This window comes from Poecile atricapillus, chromosome 19, assembly GCF_030490865.1.
Source record: "Poecile atricapillus isolate bPoeAtr1 chromosome 19, bPoeAtr1.hap1, whole genome shotgun sequence".
NCBI classification, from domain to species: Eukaryota; Metazoa; Chordata; class Aves; order Passeriformes; family Paridae; genus Poecile; species Poecile atricapillus.
This window is the reverse complement of record NC_081267.1, coordinates 8,854,952-8,871,708: the sequence shown is the minus strand read 5'-3', so window position 1 is coordinate 8,871,708 and position 16,757 is coordinate 8,854,952. Positions and strand designations below refer to the sequence as shown.

Sequence of the window (16,757 nt, the reverse complement as noted above, 5' to 3'; positions counted from 1 at the left end):
GGGTCGGGCACGAACCGATGACTCCCCGAGAATCACTCGGTGCCGGCGTGGAGTGGATCAGAACGCGAACCGCCCCAGCCACCTTCGGAGTCCTGCCGCGGTCGCCAGAAAACTGTTGCCCGATCCGAAGAAAACACAAACAACCGAAGTCATTTATGCGGTGCTTTATTGAGGGCCCGGGAGCCTGTGGACTAGCGTCCAAAGACAGAGCCCCATTTCACAGAAAAATCACAGGGGTTTTATATGTTTTCTACATGATTTCTTCATCATCACAAACTTTCACTACTTGGTACGATTATCTCTTTAACCTTTAAATTCTGCCAACATCTACATTCCTTAGATTATCTCCTAGTTACACTGCTTACATTGCAATATCTGCTATACAGTTCATCTGCAGGTTACATGCGGCCTACCGAACCTTAGCATAACTACTACTAATGTCAACTAATGCTAACTGTTAACGTTTGCTACTATCTTAATATTGCATTTTATTGAATTAAATGGCAACACCTGCATGCACACAAGACCTGGGGCTGCAAAAAATGAGGCTTCATAGGCACATTTGCAGGAAAAACGGGTTTAGGACAGGCTATCAGCAGAACTGTTCTAGGCTGGGTGAAAAAGGCCCCTTTGGCAGCTGCAGGGCCATTGAAAATGCAGACCCTCAGGCCATGGGGGAGAAAAGGGCTCTGAATTCCCCTCCCCTGACACACAAACCCTGCTCCCAGGCTGCTCCCCACACAGGATTCTACTGGAGGACTGTGGAAAGCTGAGAGTTGGCTCTGGCTTCTCCACGTTCCATGTCCTAAAGCTGCCTGGGAGAAGAAATTTAGGGTCAACTCCACTGGCACAATCCCTCCTGGCGCAGGGCACAGCCCCAGGAAGGTCTTTGCTCCTCCCTCGGCCCTCCCTGAGGAGGCTGGCAGGGCTTGCAGGTTTATGGCATTTGTCCTTGCTGCCCCTCACATCCCACTGCCCCACAAAGAGCCCCGAGCCACCCGTGAGGGACAGGCCCTGCTGTGCCAGGCCTGGGCTCAGGGCTTGGCCTTTCTGCTTCCTCCAACCCAGCCAGGGCTGGCTCAGCATTGCAGCTCCCTGTGCTGTGCCCCAAGCTCGCTCGGGCCCTGCTGGAAAGGGACCTGAGGTACCTCGATCCCCTCGGGCAGTGCATGGGAGAAAACAACAAACTTCTCAGGAGGGGGGAACAAACCTTCAGCTGCAAACTTTAGAGAATGAGGTACTCGGGAAATCATAAATCTGCATGCAATTAGAGGAAATCACTTCACTAAGCACTGACTGAGCCAACTCGTCCAACCCATCCAACTTCAAGCTATCCAGATTTTGAAAACTGGAAGTAAGGGAAGGAGAGAGAGGGACAGAGATCCACAGTCAGCCTTGGATTCAGCACCATCTCATCTGCTGTGAGCTCCAGGGCCATGGCACATGTCAGTGTCACACCCATGTCACAGCCTCACCTGCTCTGCTCCCTCTCCCAGCTGGGGTTTTTGGGGTGCCAGGGGCTTGGCAGCCACTTTGGGGCTGGAGCAGAGGCTGCAGTGGCTGGGCTGGGGCAGTGACTGCCCCACCTAGGCAGAACTTGCTCTGCCCCCCAAACACACCCTGGAGATGTCTGGGGCTGTTCATCATTTCTCTGCTCTCCAGCACCGAGGCAACGCACTCTGGCTACAGCTCTGAGATTGTGCCCATGGCAACCACCCCTGGCAATGGAGCTCCATGGAGCTGCTCTCAGGAACACCCCAAGAGCTGGGGAGTGCCCCAAAACCTCCTGAGAAATGTGAGATACCTTAAAATCTCGTTGGGAACATGGAATATCCAAAACTCACTAACGGGTTTCCCCTCCCTTCACCATCCCCAAACTTTGTCTGTCTCATTCCAGACCCCACCCCACCTCCCCAATCCAAACCTCAACCCATCCCATTCCTGCTGGACATCAAGACCCCATTCTCAAGCCCTATTTCCCCCATTTCACACCTCCCAAACTCCATCACACCCATCCTGCCCCACCCAATGCCCATCTCACCCCTCCTGATTTGCGTCCCACTTCACCCAATCCCCTTCCAACCCCATTCCACCTGATGCCTTCAGAAGGCTGATCTAAAACAGAGGCTGGACAGTTAAGAATAAAGTTTATTAAAAGGCCTTAAAGGATACGCCTTGGGCAGTGCAAGAACCTGGCCAGGGCTACACCCAAGATGGACCAGAAATGGTCACAAAAATAGACAACTCATCATGAGGTCTCACATTTTTAGAAGTTTAGGTCCATCTGCATATTGAGGTTCATTGTTCAATTACAGCTTCAGATGATGAAGTCCTGTCCTTCTTGTTTTTTCTCTTCAGTCCACCCTTGTTTATGCTTTTGGGCCTGAAACTTGTAACAGCTGCCCTTAGTATCAAGGTAGAAATTGTCTACCTACTCTGTGAAGAGAGCTCACTAACACTTAACAGGAAGTTCAAAAATACAAACCTAGACAGTGTAAAATATGAAAGATATGAAAGCTAAAACTTGAGGCATCACACCCTGAGGGGCTGTGGAATCCAATAGTTTTGAGTGGGACTGTGCAGTTTTCAGTGGCATTGAGTGGTTTTGAGATCACAGTTCAAACTCTCGTTGCTTTGAGTGCCAAGAAATGGAGAAAACTACACCAAATACACCCACAACCCCTAAGTATTTCCCTGAATACCAGATTACCTTGAAGCACTAGTAAAATGTGAGGCTCTAGATGCCTTTGATGAATTTGTAGACTTTTACCCCAATTTTGTCTGTTTTAAAGGAATGAAGATGAATCAAAAGATAATCGGAACAAAAGAAAATTACAACCAACCCAGTGTCCTCAAAACGCAGATCACAGGGAACGTGGGTCATCAGGGCTCTGCCCAACGTGGGTCCTCTGATGGGGGATGGAGCTGGAGCAGTGCACAAAGCTCTTCCTGCACTTGGGGCACTCGCAGGGCTTCCCTTACCGGTGCCTCCGCTGGTGTTGGGTCAAGTTAGAGCTCCTGGAGAAGCTCTTCCCACACTGGGGACACTCGTAGGGCCTCTCCCCAGTGTGGATGCGCCGGTGGGTGATGAGGTGGGAGTTGTGCTTGAAGCCCTTCCTGCAGTCAGGGCAGCGGAAGGGCCTCTCATCCGTGTGAATCCGCTGGTGCCTGAGGAGATCTGAGCTGGTCTGAAACCTCTTCCCACACTCGGGACACTCATAGGGCCTCTCCCCAGTGTGGATCATCTGGTGGATGATCAGTTTGGACCTGTGGCTGAAGCTCTTCCCACATTCCCCACACTCATAGGGCCTCTCCCCAGTGTGGATGCGCCGGTGGGTGATGAGGTTGCAGTTGTACTTGAAGCCCTCCCCACAGTCAGGGCAGCGGAAGGGCCTCTCATCCGTGTGAATCCGCTGGTGCAGGACGAGATTGGAGCTGCTGTGAAACCTCTTCCCACACTCGGGACACTCGTAGGGCCTCTCCCCAGTGTGGATGCGCTGGTGGGTGATGAGCTGGGAGTTGAAGCTGAAGCCCTTCCCACATTTCCCACACTGATAGGGCCATTCCCCAGTGTGGATCATCTGGTGGCAGATCAGGGTATTCCTCTGGCTGAAGCTCTTCCCACACTCCAAGCACTTGTAGGGCTTCTCCCCATCCTGAAGCTGCTCATGGACTACCAGCTCAGAGCCCTGGCTGGATCTCCAGCCGCCTTCCTGGCACAGGGTGGGTCTTTCCTCCTCAGAGCACCCTGGGATGGGTTTGAAGCCCCTCCTCCTGTGGGATCTCTGGGGATTTTCCTCCCCATTGGATTCCTCCTCTGTGGAGCTGCTCAAAACGGCCTCTTCCACGAGGTTCTGCTGCGGGGATTTGTCCTCCCTGGTCTCCATCCTCAGCTCCTTGTCTGGGGGAGGAAGGACAAGGAGAGGATGGGATTTGCCTCCGTGCCAGAGGGAAGGGGAAGGAGATCCCCCCAGTGCGTCCCCGGCAGGACGGCGTCGGCAGCGGGGTTGTCCTGCAGCCGGGGGCCATGCTGGGCTGGGAGATGGAGCAGGAGGGAAGGGGAAAGGGGCACTGACTTCCTCCTCACCTGCCTGGGTGTCCTGGGGCATCTTCCTCTTCCTCGCAGCCTCCTTCTCCATCCAGTCAAGGTTTGGGAATGAGAAATCCTGGTTTGGGGAAAAATACAGTTCATAGCATATTGGCTTAAGGGGTTCCTCCTGTCCAAGTCCATCTCTAGAAGTCACTGGACATCTGGAGTCCATAAAAACCTCCCAAACACCAAGATTCAGCCCTGAAAATGCCTCCCAGGAGTTCCCCATCTCTGGTCTCTCCCCTTTGGTGTTCAGGGGTTCCCCCCTGTCCCAGCTGCTGGGGGTCATGCTTGCACTGAGGGTTCCCCACCTACTCAATCCCTGCCCTCCCCAGGCTGCTGGGATTCCCAGGAATCTGAAAAGTTCCCCGTTTCCATCTCCCCACTTAGGGATGCTGGGACCCCCCAATGTCCTCCCAAGTAGGATTTTCCGCTCAGCTTTGCAGTCCTTAATTCTTAAATATTCCCCCTGAAAAAATCCAACCCAGGGACCCCCCAGGATATCTGGGCTGAGCTCCCCCTCCCCAGTCACCTGTGGAATATGGGGGTGATGATCCCACACGGGTGAGGGGCTGTGAATTTAGGAAGTGCTTGACCTCGTGGTTCCTTCTCCTTTCCCTGATCCTCATTTGTCCCTCCTCTTCCTCCCTCTCCTCCCCTTCCATCCTTCCTCCTCCTCTTCCTCCCTAACCCCACCTCCTTCTCCTACTTCCATCCCTTCTCTCTCTCCTTCTTCATCCCTCCTCTTCCATCCCTCCTCCTCCTCCTCCCCCAGGAGCAGTGACACCCTCGGTGCCCCGTTCCCAAACCCCTCACAGCCCACGGCAGGAGCGGGGATGGAGCCGGGACAGGTCGGGATGGGCAGCGCGGGGCTCTCCGCTGCTCCCACCCGCTGGGGACGGGGGGAACCTGGCCCGGGGAAAAGGAGAGGGAAACTGGGAAAATTGGGGGCTGCAGATCCAACCTGGGGCTGGCTGGGGACCCTGGCTGGGGACTGCCAGCCCTTGGGGCTCCTCTGGGGAGATGCGGGAGGGGGGAACACAGAGAGGGCTGGGGGATCCCAGGAGTGGCAGCACTGGCAGGGACTGGTTTGTACTGGGGTAACTGGAACCTTACTGGGGTAACTGGGAATGATTGGGAATGAGCACAAGCATGCTGAGGGCAGCTGGAATATACTGGGAGTGCCTGTGACCATACTGGGAGCAGCTGGAACCACAGTGGGAGAAACTGGGAGTGATTTGGACCATGCTGAGATGGACTGGGACTATTCCAGGGACAACTGGGATCATACTGGTAGGAACTGGGAAGAATTGCAACTATTCTGGGATCATACTCAACTGGGATCATACTGGGATCACCTTGGGAGCAGCTGGGTCCCTGCTGGCTGAGACTGGGATCCCACTGAGGGTGACTGGAATCATACTGGGATTGACTGGGAGTGGCTGTGAGCAACTGGGATCATGCTGAAAGTGACTGGGAAAAAGTGGGAATGACTGGGAGTGTGCTGGGGCTGACTGGGATATACTGGGAGAGACAGGGAGTCCCAGGGATCACACTGGAGGCTACTGGGGTCATACTGGAACTGACAGGGAGCAACTGGGGGCCACTGGCCTCATACTGGGAGTGACTGGGATTAGACTGGGAGTGTGAAGGAAACTGGAAAATTGGGGAAAAAATGGAAAAAAAGCCCAGGATAAATTCAAGGAAAATGGAAGGGAAAATTCAGGGGAAAACCAGAAAAATATCAGGGTGAAATCAAAAAAAATCAGGGAAAAATCAGGAAAAAATTGGGAAAAATTTGGGGAAAACCACAAAAAATTTTGGGGAAAAAAAGAGAAAACTCAAGGAAAAAAATGTGAAAAAATTGGGGAAAAATCAGGAAAAGACAGTGGAAAAAATCTGGGAAAAATCAGGAAAAGTCAGAAAAAATGGGGAGAAAATCAGGAAAAAATAGGAAAAGAAGGAAAAGTCATTTAAAAACTAGGGAAATTTGGAAAGAATATTTGCGAAATCAGGAAAAAAACTGGGAAAGAACTTGGAAAAATTGGGGAAAATCCAGTTTAGGAAAAAAAATGGGAAAAAAACCAGGGAAAAATCAGGAAAAGAAAGAGGAAGAAGACTGGGAAAAAATTGGGAAAAATCAAGGAAAAAAAAAGAGTACAAGAAAGTGGGGAAAAACTTTGTAAAATTGGGAAAAAAATTGGGAAAAAAATAGGAAATATCAAGGAAACAAAGAGGAAAAAATCAGGAAAAAATAGGAAAAAAAGGGAAGTATTTGGACAAATCAGAGGGAAAAATCAGGAAAAAAAAATTGAAAAATATGTGAAAAAAATTCTGAAAAAATTTGTGAAAAATCAGGAAAAAAATAAGAAAAAGGGAATAAACCTGGAAAAAAACAGGGAAAAAATCAGAAAAAAAAAAAGAAAAAAATTGGGGGAAATCAGGAAAAAAAATGGGAAAAACAAGGAAAAAATTGGGAAAAAATGGGAAAAACCAGAAAAATTATGGAAAAATTTGAGAAAAAGTTGGGGAAAAGACAAAAAAATTTTGGGAAGAGGGAAAAATCAGGAAAAACAAAAAAATCAGGAAAAAACTGGGAAAAATTCAGGAAAAATCAGGAAAATTAATTAAAAAAAAAGAAAGAAAAGAATTGGGGAAAATAATGGAGAAAATCAGGAAAAAAATAGGATGAAATCCCCCTATCTCATTTTTCCATGGAATTTTGGGAATTGCCTACCTGGGAGGTCGTAAAAGAATTTCCAGACCTGGGAATCCAGGGAATGGGGAAAGGTGGAATTGCAGATGAGCTGCTCCAGATTTTTGGGAAGGTAGATGGCCTGGTCCTATTCCAGCTTCCAGAATGTTCAGATGAATCCCACTCCTCCTTCTGGCTAGAAATCATGGAAAAATCATGGAAAAATCATGGGAAAGCTGTGACTCAAATTCATGGAGTTTTGCCCCCAAAACACCCTCTTTTCCCACCAAAATTTCTATTTTTCCCTGCCAAAATATTAATTTTTTGGAATAATTAAATGGGGAAGATTAGGGGGAAATAGGGAAAAATAGGATGGAAATGGAGGAAAAATGGGGGAAATTGGAGCCAAAATGGGACAATAATAGGGAAAAAATGGGATAAAAATAGGGAAAAATGAGATGGAAATGGGTGAAAAATTGGGAAAAATGGGAGAAAGGAATGGAAGAAGATGGGGATAAAATGATGGGAAAACGAGATAAAACCAGGATAAAAATGGGGAAAAAAATGAGGGAGACTGGGAGAAAAATGAAGGGAAAATGGGAATAAAAATGGTAAAAATGAAGTGAAAGTGGGTGAAAAATTGAAGAAAATGAGGAAAACAGGAGAGAACATGGGGAAAAAAATGGGGGAAAATGGAGCAAAAAGAGGGTAGAATGAGGAAATGCATAAAAATAGATTAATAATGGGGAAAAAATTGGAAAAATATAGGAAAACACGGGGGAAATTTGAGTAAAAATGGAGGAAAAATAAGAAAAAAATTCAGAAAAATTGGGAAAAATTGAGGAAAAATGAGATAAGAAAGGGGAAAATGCAGGAAAAAATGAGGAAAATGGGAAAAAATTATATGAAAATAAGATAAAGGAAAAATAGAGCAAAAATAAAGAATAAATTGGGATAAAAATAAGGAAAATTTGGGATAAACTGGATAAAAATGAGGGAAAATGGGATAAAATTGGGGGAAAATAGAGTAAAAATGAGGGAAAAATGGAGATAACATTTGGATAAAATGGAGACAAATTGTACTCTAATAGGGAAGGACTGGGAGTGATTTGGCTTATCGTGGGGCGCAGAGGAAACTGGAGCCAAAGGGGGGAGCAACTGGGCAATGCTGGGAGCAGCCACTGCCGGCACCGGGAGCCCCGAACCCCTTTCCCGGCCGTGCCGGACCCGCATCCCCCCGGCCCCTTTGCCGGGGCTCTGCCGCCACCGGGACCCCCCAAAAACACCTCCCGGGGACCCCCGGGGTCCCCCCGAGGGGCATCTGCGGCTCGGCTCTGGAGCCCTGCCATCCCCAAACATCCCCCCCAAAAACCCCAAACCCAGGGAGCCCCGGGGTATTTGGGGCGAGCTCCCCCTCCCCGGGCACCTGCGGGATGGGGGGCGATGGTCCCGAAGGAGCTGCAGATCCAGAGAGCGGGGAGCGCACGTGGAGCCTCCTCTGCCTGCTCCAGCTCTTCCTCCTCCTGCTCCTCCTCTTCCTCCTCCTCTGTCCCTCCTCTTCCTCCTCCTCTGTCCCTCCTCTGTCCCTGGGCGTGGTTCGGAGCCCTCGGGTGAGCGGGGCCGGGCCGGGACACGATGGGAAAGGGCTGGGTCCCCCCCAAACCGAGCTGGGGGCAGCGGAGGTTTGGGGGAACAATGGGAACGGGGCGGGACAGGGGAACAGGGGGAGGTGGGAGCACTGAGGGTCCCCCAGTTCACCCCAGGACCCCCAAGCCCCGTCCCAGCCCCCCCAGTTCCCCCCGCAGCCCCGGCTGAGGGGGGCTCAGCCCAGGAGCCGCCGTCGTTCGGGGCTCCCCCGAGTGCAGGAACGGGAGAGTTCCCGGCTCGGGGAGGCCCCAGCAGAGGAGGGGATCTTGTCCCTCTTCCAGGGCCTTTCAGGGACTTCAGGCCCCTCTCAAGAGGAGTTTTTCTATTTTTCAGTTTTTTTTGGGGGGATCCCACCACTACAGGGGTTTTTTCCTCCCCATTTTAGGGTGTTTGTGAGGCCGCAGCTCCACAAACCCCTTTTGAGGGGGGATCATGACGGCTTTAAGTGACATTTTTAGGGGTGGGTTGTTTTGGGGAACCTGCTGGCAATGCAGATAGGGACCCCATGCCGGGTATGAACCTTCTCAATGTCTGTATGGGGTTTTGCAGTCTTGGGGAGTTTTTGGAGCATCCAGGGATGTGTTTGGGATCCCGGGGAGGTTGGGGTGTCCTGGGGGGTTTGGGGGTTCTCGGCAGGTTTGGGGGTACCTGGGCAATGCGGGTGGCAGTGCTGGGGACCCCGTGCCGGGTTTGAATCTTCTCACTGTGCACGGGCAGCGTCAGCGTGTTCAGGGAGATCCTGGGGGGCCCGGGGGGTCACCCCAAATCCCAGGGACCCCAAATGCTGAGGGACCCCCCAAACTGCCCTCACCACTGGATCTGCTGCAGGCAGGGGGGCACCAGCACTCGGCCCCCACCCTCCACCATCACAGGGGGGCTGTGGAAGAAATCTGGGGGTGCACGGACAGGACGGGTGGGACCCCCAAAGTCCTGGGGGAGGGGACACGGGGGGGACTCCCAGGAATTCCCGTTGTGGGGGGATGAGGGGGGACCCAGGAAGAGTTTGGGGTGGATGGGTGGGTCATGGGGGGGTCCCCAAGGATGGGTTTGGGGGGAACCGGATTGGAGCTCCCATGGCAGTGGGATAGGAAGATCTGCCCATGGAATTCCATGGGAATGGCATAGCAGTGAGATCCATCTACAGAATGGGACAGCAGCTGGATCCATCCGTGGAGGTCCCGTGGGAATGGGATGATGTCTGAGATCCATCCATGGAATTTCCATGGGAATTCAAATGTTCCCAAATTTTGCCCTCCCCGATCCCACATTCCCATTCCCATATCCCCTGGGAACTCTGTCCTCCCCACCTTTACACTCCAGCACCTCCCGCCCATATCTGACATATTTCCGGAGACATTCCCTGCAGCTGTGAGCCAGGGAATTTGTTAATCCCTCAGCCAGGATCTCAGGGATCCCCATGGCGGTGCCACAGTTGCCATCGCAGCCTCACAGATCCCCCAGGCCCGGCTCCCCCCGCTCAGCCCCGCTCTGGCTGTGCCGCTGCTGCAGCATCTGCAGCTCCCCGCTGGCCCCGTGCCGGTGCCGCTCCTTGTGCCGGCCCTGGCTATCTCAATATTCCAGCCCTGGCTATCCCAATATTCCAGCCCTGGCTATCCCAATATCCCAGCCCTGGCTATCCCAATATTCCAGCCCTGGCTATCCCAATATCCCAGCTCTGGCTATCCCAAGATCCCAGCTCTGGCTATCCCAAGATCCCAGCTCTGGCTATCCCAAGATCCCAGCCCTGGCTATCCCAATATTCCAGCCCTGGCTATCCCAATATCCCAGCCCTGGCTATCCCAAGATCCCGGCTCTGGCTATCCCAATATCCCTGCTCTGGCTATCCCAATATCCCTGCTCTGGCTATCCCAATATCCTAGCCCTGGCTATCCCAATGTAATAAATGTAGTTATGAATAAAAATTCGTAAAGACCTAAATAAATATATCTGTAGTATAATAACATGAGAAAATATAAAATATAGTGTGGCCAAGGATTCCTCCCTAGATCCAGCCGCAAACATCCATTTTAGAGATAACAATTCTACCGGCATTGGGATAATGATCCTAGCCAGCACCCATCAGCCTAAAAGAATAAGCAGGACACAGGCCATCAGGCTGGACAAAAAAAACAAGCCCGGACAAGATACTCATCACCGGACCTGAACACCCAACCTGACAAGCTGCAGTTGGGGAGCAATCAAACTAGACAAAGAAAGAAGCCCAGCCGAGATATTCATGGCCCCAACCCCGGAGCCAACCACTCCGTCCTGATGGCCCAAACCAGGATGAAATCAAGGAACACCCAGGACTTTTTTACATATGAGGAGACTCTGCCCCACTGTCTGTTGATTCAGTTCGCCGGTTCCAGGAAATCCATTCAACCAACCATCAAGACACTTTGTTGAACAGTGACTGCTCAGAGTTTTGGCCAAAGGGCACAAAACCCCTATAAGAACCCCGGACTGCAGCCCATACGGTGTGGATTTGGGAACACCTATACCTTTGGGTATAGATCCCTGTCCACCCAGCGCTGCGCTGACCTATTTATTGTGGTTTTTCTCTTTCGTTACAGGTGCTTAAATTGTTTTATAATAAATTGCTTTTTATTGACCTTATTTTGCCATTGCATTTATAACAGCAATATCCCGGCCCTGGCTATCCAAATATCCCAGCTCTGGCTATCCCAATATCCCAGCCCTGGCTATCCCAATATCCCAGCTCTGGCTATCCCAATATCCCAGCCCTGGCTATCCCAATATCCCAGCCCTGGCTATCCCAATATCCCAGCCCTGGCTATCCCAATATCCCAGCTCTGGCTATCCCAATATCCCAGCCCTGGCTATCCCAATAACCCAGCTCTGGTTATCCCAATATCCCAGCTCTGGCTATCCCAATATCCCAGCTCTGGCTATCCCAATATCCCAGCTCTGGCTATCCCAAGATCCCGGCTCGGCTCTGGCCGCCATCCCCGGGGCTGCGGCTCTGCCCGGCCCCGCTCGCTGCGGTGGCGCTGGAAGGGGATCCCAGCCAGGGACCCCATGGACATGGACTGCGGGAAGCCCGGGCCGGGCTCCGACAGCGCCGCGTGCAGGGAACGCAGGGAGAGGAGAACTGAGGGGACATTTGGAGATTTGGGATCGGGGGGGTCACGGCTGAAGGAAAGGGGGAACGGGGAGAGCCGGGAAGGGCATTTGGGGATGCCAGGACTGACAAGAGGGGAGGCTGGGGCTGGCTGGATGTGGCATGGCTGGAGTTCAGGGCGTTCCTGTATCCAGGAAAGGGAGCTCCAAGGGTCCTGGGTGTCCCCATTGCCAGGAGAGGGCAGGGAAAGCCGGGATGGCTGGGATTAGGGGTCCCGGGTGTCCTGAGTGCTGAGGAAAGGAGGGGGTGGCTGCTGGGAGAGGCAGGAATAGGGGTCCAGTAGGGAAATGGGTCAAGGAGAAGGGGGCTCTGGGGGCTGCGGGAGGCGGGATGGCCGGGAAAGGGGTGCAGGCGTTCCTGGTGCCGGATAAGGGGGTGCAGGGTGGAACCCATGGCCGGGAATGGGGGTTTAGTGGGGTGGCAGCACCCAGGAATGGGGGTTTAGGGGCCCCTCGGCGCTCCGGAATGGGCGATCAAAGAGTCCCGGTGCCGGGGGTCCCCCTCACCTCTCGCCGCCCCCCGGGAGCGCCCCCGGCCCCAGCGCTGAAGCCATCGCGCTGCTCCGCTGCGGCCCTGCCCACAGCCCCGGCCCCGCCCCCAGAGCCGCCTCCGGCCCCGCCATTGGCGCCACTCTTTGCTGCCCGCCAATGTCACACGTGGCGCTATGATGTCATACAGCCATGTCATGATGTCACAGCTTTCTCAATGATGTCACACAGTCCCCTCTATGATGCCATAGCTGCACAGTGACCTCACACAACCCACTCGGAGCTGTCACACAGCCCCTTTCTGACATCACAGCTGCTCTGGGGCTCCAGGACACAGCCACAGAGGTGCTGCTGTGACACAGCCCCCTCTGGGACATCCCACAGCCCCTGCCAGTGCTGAGCCCCTGGGAGCTCTGTCTGGGCCTGCTCGTGTCCCTGAGCTGCCCTGGCAGGGCCCCAGCCCTGCTGGGCTGTGCTCAGGTGCTGCTCCTGGCCAGAGCTGTCTCTCTGCTGTGGTCTGTTCCCATGGCAACATCTGCCCCATTGTTATGGTCTGTTTCCATGGCAACCATAACCAGCCTCCTGTTGCTATGGTCAGTCCCTTGGCAGCTCCATGGAGACCCCATGCCAGGGGTGGTTGCCATGGACACCAGCTCAGGCCTGAAGCCAGAGTCCATTGCCATGGCAACCATTTGCAGTCCCATCCCCAGGCTCCTGGGATCACAGAGCCACAGAATTGGCTGAGTTGGGAGGGACCCATGGGGATCCTCCAGTCCAACTGCTGGCCCTGCACAGGACACCCCAACAATCCCAGCCTGGGCCTGGCAGCGCTGGCCAAACGCTGCTGGAGCTCAGCCAGCCCTGGAGCTGGGAGCCTTCCCTGGGGAGCCTGTTCAGTGCCCCAGCAGCCTCGCGGGAAAAACCTTTTCCTCACATCCAGCCTAAACCTGCCCGCCTCAGCTCCAGCCGCTCCCTCCACTCCTGTCCCTGGGCACCAGAGGGAAGAGGTTCCCACAGCCCCCAGCCAGGGACCCGCTCCCAAGGCTGCTGCCCATGGCAACCAGGCCTGGCACCAGCTGGGATGATCGGTTTCCATGGGCTGGGCTTCAGGAAAGGCATTCCCCAATTTCCTACTCCCGCTAAAACTGCATCGCCGCTCTCTTCCCTCCCACCTCCCATGGAAAGCACAAAAGGCAAAGAACCCGTGCTGGGATAAGAACAATTTATTGAGAAGAGCAACAGGATAAGGAACAAACAGGAACAGAAACAATTTAGATAACAGAAGGGATAAGACAAATTATTTACAGGGAAAACTAAAACACCACTGACTGTTTTTTCCTGACCATGTATTTCCTCCTGCCTGGAAAGGACACCCTTCTCCTCTGGTGAGAGAGAGGGAGTCTTTTCCTGCCCCTGCCAATGACCTGAGATGGGATTGAATATAATGACAGGGCCATGGTCAGACTCTCACATTCCTTGATCCCACATCATGACATTGCCACGGGTAGGAAAAGGTACAGGTGTCTTCCCAGCATGGATCCCAGGGAACATGGATCACCAGGTCTCTTCCCAACGAGGATCCTCCAAGTGGGGATGAAGCTGAAGCAGTGCACAAAGCTCTTCCTGCACTTGGAGCACTCGCAGGGCTTCCCTTACCAGTGCCTCCGTTGGTGTCTGGTCAAGTTAGATTTGTCTGAGAAGCTCTTCCCACACAGGGGACACTCGTAGGGCCTCTCCCCAGTGTGGACGCGTTTGTGGGTATTGAGGCGGGAGCTGCAGCTGAAGCTCTTCCCACATTCCCCACACTCGTAGGGCCTCTCCCTGTGGAGACTTTTGTGGCAGAATGGTTAGGCGAGAAAGGCCATGACTGTACAAACTTGCTAGAGATAAAACATAACTAGTGCAGAGAAAGTCTCAAGGACGGATTGCCCTTGAGATATGGGGAGGAGAAGAAGAATGTGGTAAACAGAACGAAAAAGAAGGACCAGGGACGGTCTGGTAACCGCAAGAATGCAGAAGCACATAGCTATGTTTCGCAGTGTCGTAGATAGCAGAATAACCAATGATGAGCTATACTTTTGCAATATGTATGAGCTAATTAAATCATGTATTTAAACACGAGTGTAATGATCAATAAACGAGATTTGCTTGACGACCACCTGGTGTCTGCGTCTCCCTTCTCCGACATCTCCCCAGTGTGGATGCGCCAGTGGGTGACAAGGGTGGAGTTCTGCTTGAATCCCTCCCCACAGTCAGGGCAGCGGAAGGGCCTCTCATCCGTGTGAATCCGCTGGTGCACGAGGAGATTGGAGCTGCTGTGAAACCTGTTCCCACACTCAGGACACTCATAGGGCCTCTCCCCAGTGTGGCTACGCTGGTGGATGATGAGTTGGGAGCTGCAGCTGAAGCCCTTTCCACATTCCCCACACTCGTAGGCCCATTCCCCAGTGTGGATCATCTGGTGGTGGATCAGGGTTTTCCTCTGGCTGAAGCTCTTCCCACACTCCAAGCACTTGTAGGGCTTCTCCCCATCCTGAAGCTGCTCATGGACCACCAGCTCAGAGCCCCGGCTGGATCTCTGGCCACTTTCCTGGCACAGGGTGGGTCTTTCCTCCTCAGAGCACCTTGGGATGGGTTTGGAGCCCCTCCTCCTGCGGGATCTCTGCGGCTTTTCCTCCCCATTGGATTCCTGCACTGTGGAGCTGCTCAAAATGGCCTCTCCCATGAGGTTCTGCCGTGGGGATTTGTCCTCCCTGGTCTCCATCCTCAGCTTCTTGTCTGGGGGAGGAAGGACAAGGAGAGGATGGGATTTGCCTCTGTGCCAGAGGGAAGGGGAAGGAGATTCCCCCCAGTGCGTCCCCGGCAGGACGGCGTCGGCAGCGGGGTTGTCCTGCAGCCGGGGGCCAGGCTGGGCTGGGAGATGGAGCAGGAGAGAGGGGGAAAGGGGCACTGACTTCCTCCTCACCTGCCTGGGTGTCCTGGGGCATCTTCCTCTTCCCTGCAGCCTTCTCATCCATAGGGCCAAGGTTTGGGAATGAGAAATCCTGGTTTGGCAGAAAACAAGGAATGAGCAAAATTAGTTTGGAGGTCCCTCTGTTCAAGTCCCTCTCAAGAAGTCACCCCAGCGTCTGGGGTGTCTTGGTTTGTAAGGAAAGGTGTTTGCTAATAAAAGCAGAACCTCCATTGAAATGGATAAAAATGTAAAGCAACAACCCCCTCCTAATTATTATAATCTTGATATCAAAGCCCTCTCAGATAAAGATATAGGAATAGGAATAATAGTTGTTTTCTAGAAAGGAAATTGAAAATGCAGCACTACAAAGAAAAAAACAACAAAAAAACAACACTCTGAGAGAGTCAGTATACAACTGGACACCCTGTAGGTCAGGACGCTGGTAGCAGTCCGATAAAATGGTGGCTGCAGTCCTCCTGGAGTGACAGATATGGTTCTGTTTTATCAGTGATCCCGTAGAAGGGTGTAGCTTACCTCTGAAGTTCCGGTGCTGTAGATGGGTCTGGTCTATCCTCTGGGAATCCAGTGGAGAAAGACTGCCTGTGGTGCTCTGATGCTCTAATTATATCCAGTCAGGAATGCTTGGCTCCTCCCCCTGGGTGGAGCATCTCACAATGGGATGATGTCATTTTATCAGTCCTGCAGTGAGACTCAATGGCCCATTAACAGGAGATATCCCCCTGGAGGGAGGATGGGTGGTGAAAGAGATAAAGAACACTGCCCCACCTGGTTTTAACAGCTGGCCCATTAACAGAAGACATCCCCCGGATATGAGGGATGGATCATGAAAGGGACAAGGAAAACTGCTCTACCAGGTTTTAACAGATGGTGAAAGAATACATAATTTTGTTTACATTTTGCACTGCAACCCAAGACATGGGGTCCATAAAACCCTCCCAAACACCAAGATTCAGCCCTGAAAATGCCTCCCAGGACTTCCCCATGTCTGGTCTCCCTCCTTTGCTGTTCCGGGGTTCCTCCCTGTCCCAGCTGCTGGGGGTAACACATGTACTGTGGGTCCCCTGTCTACTTGGTCCCTGACCTCTTCTGACTGCTGGGAGTGCCAGGAATCTGGAAACTTCCCGTGTTTCTATCACCCCACTTAGGGATGCTGGGACCCTCCACTATCCCTCCAAGGGGCATTTTCCACTCACCTTTGGAGTTCTTCATTCTCCAAACATTCCCCCCAAAAAACACAAACCAAGAAGGGCCCCCCGGGATATCTGGGCCAAGCTCCCCCTCCCTGGTCAAATGTGGGATGGGGGTGATGATCCCACAGGTGGGGACCTGTGAATTCAGGGAGTGCTTGACCTCGTGCTACCTTCTCCTTTCTCTGATCCTCCTTTGTCCCTTCTTCAGGCTGAAGAAGCTGTTCAAGGAGTCAGAGGCAAAACTCCAAGTCCCTTGGAGCTTCAATCAGCCCCACTGAGGGCAGGGACTGCCAAAGGCTCCCCAGGGACTGGTGAGAGCAGATCCTGGAGGCCAGGATTGCCGGGAGCCAAAGGCTCTGAGCAGGGAACTGCAATGCTGAGCAAGCCCTGGCTGGGTTGGAGGAAGCAGAAAGGCCAAGCCCTGAGCCCAGGCCTGGCACAGCAGGGCCTGTCCCTCACGGGTGGCTTGGGGCTCTTTGTGGGGCAGTGGGATGTGAGGGGCAGCAAGGACAAATGCCATAAACCTGTGTG

The 16,757-nt window shown here is 52.9% G+C and overlaps 1 pseudogene; it reads right to left on the bottom strand.

The window, feature by feature from the left end:
• Positions 1–2,969: 2,969 nt before the first annotated feature.
• On the bottom strand, positions 2,970–14,250 carry LOC131586344 (zinc finger protein 239-like; annotated as a pseudogene).
• Between the last annotated feature and the right edge of the window lie 2,507 nt (positions 14,251–16,757).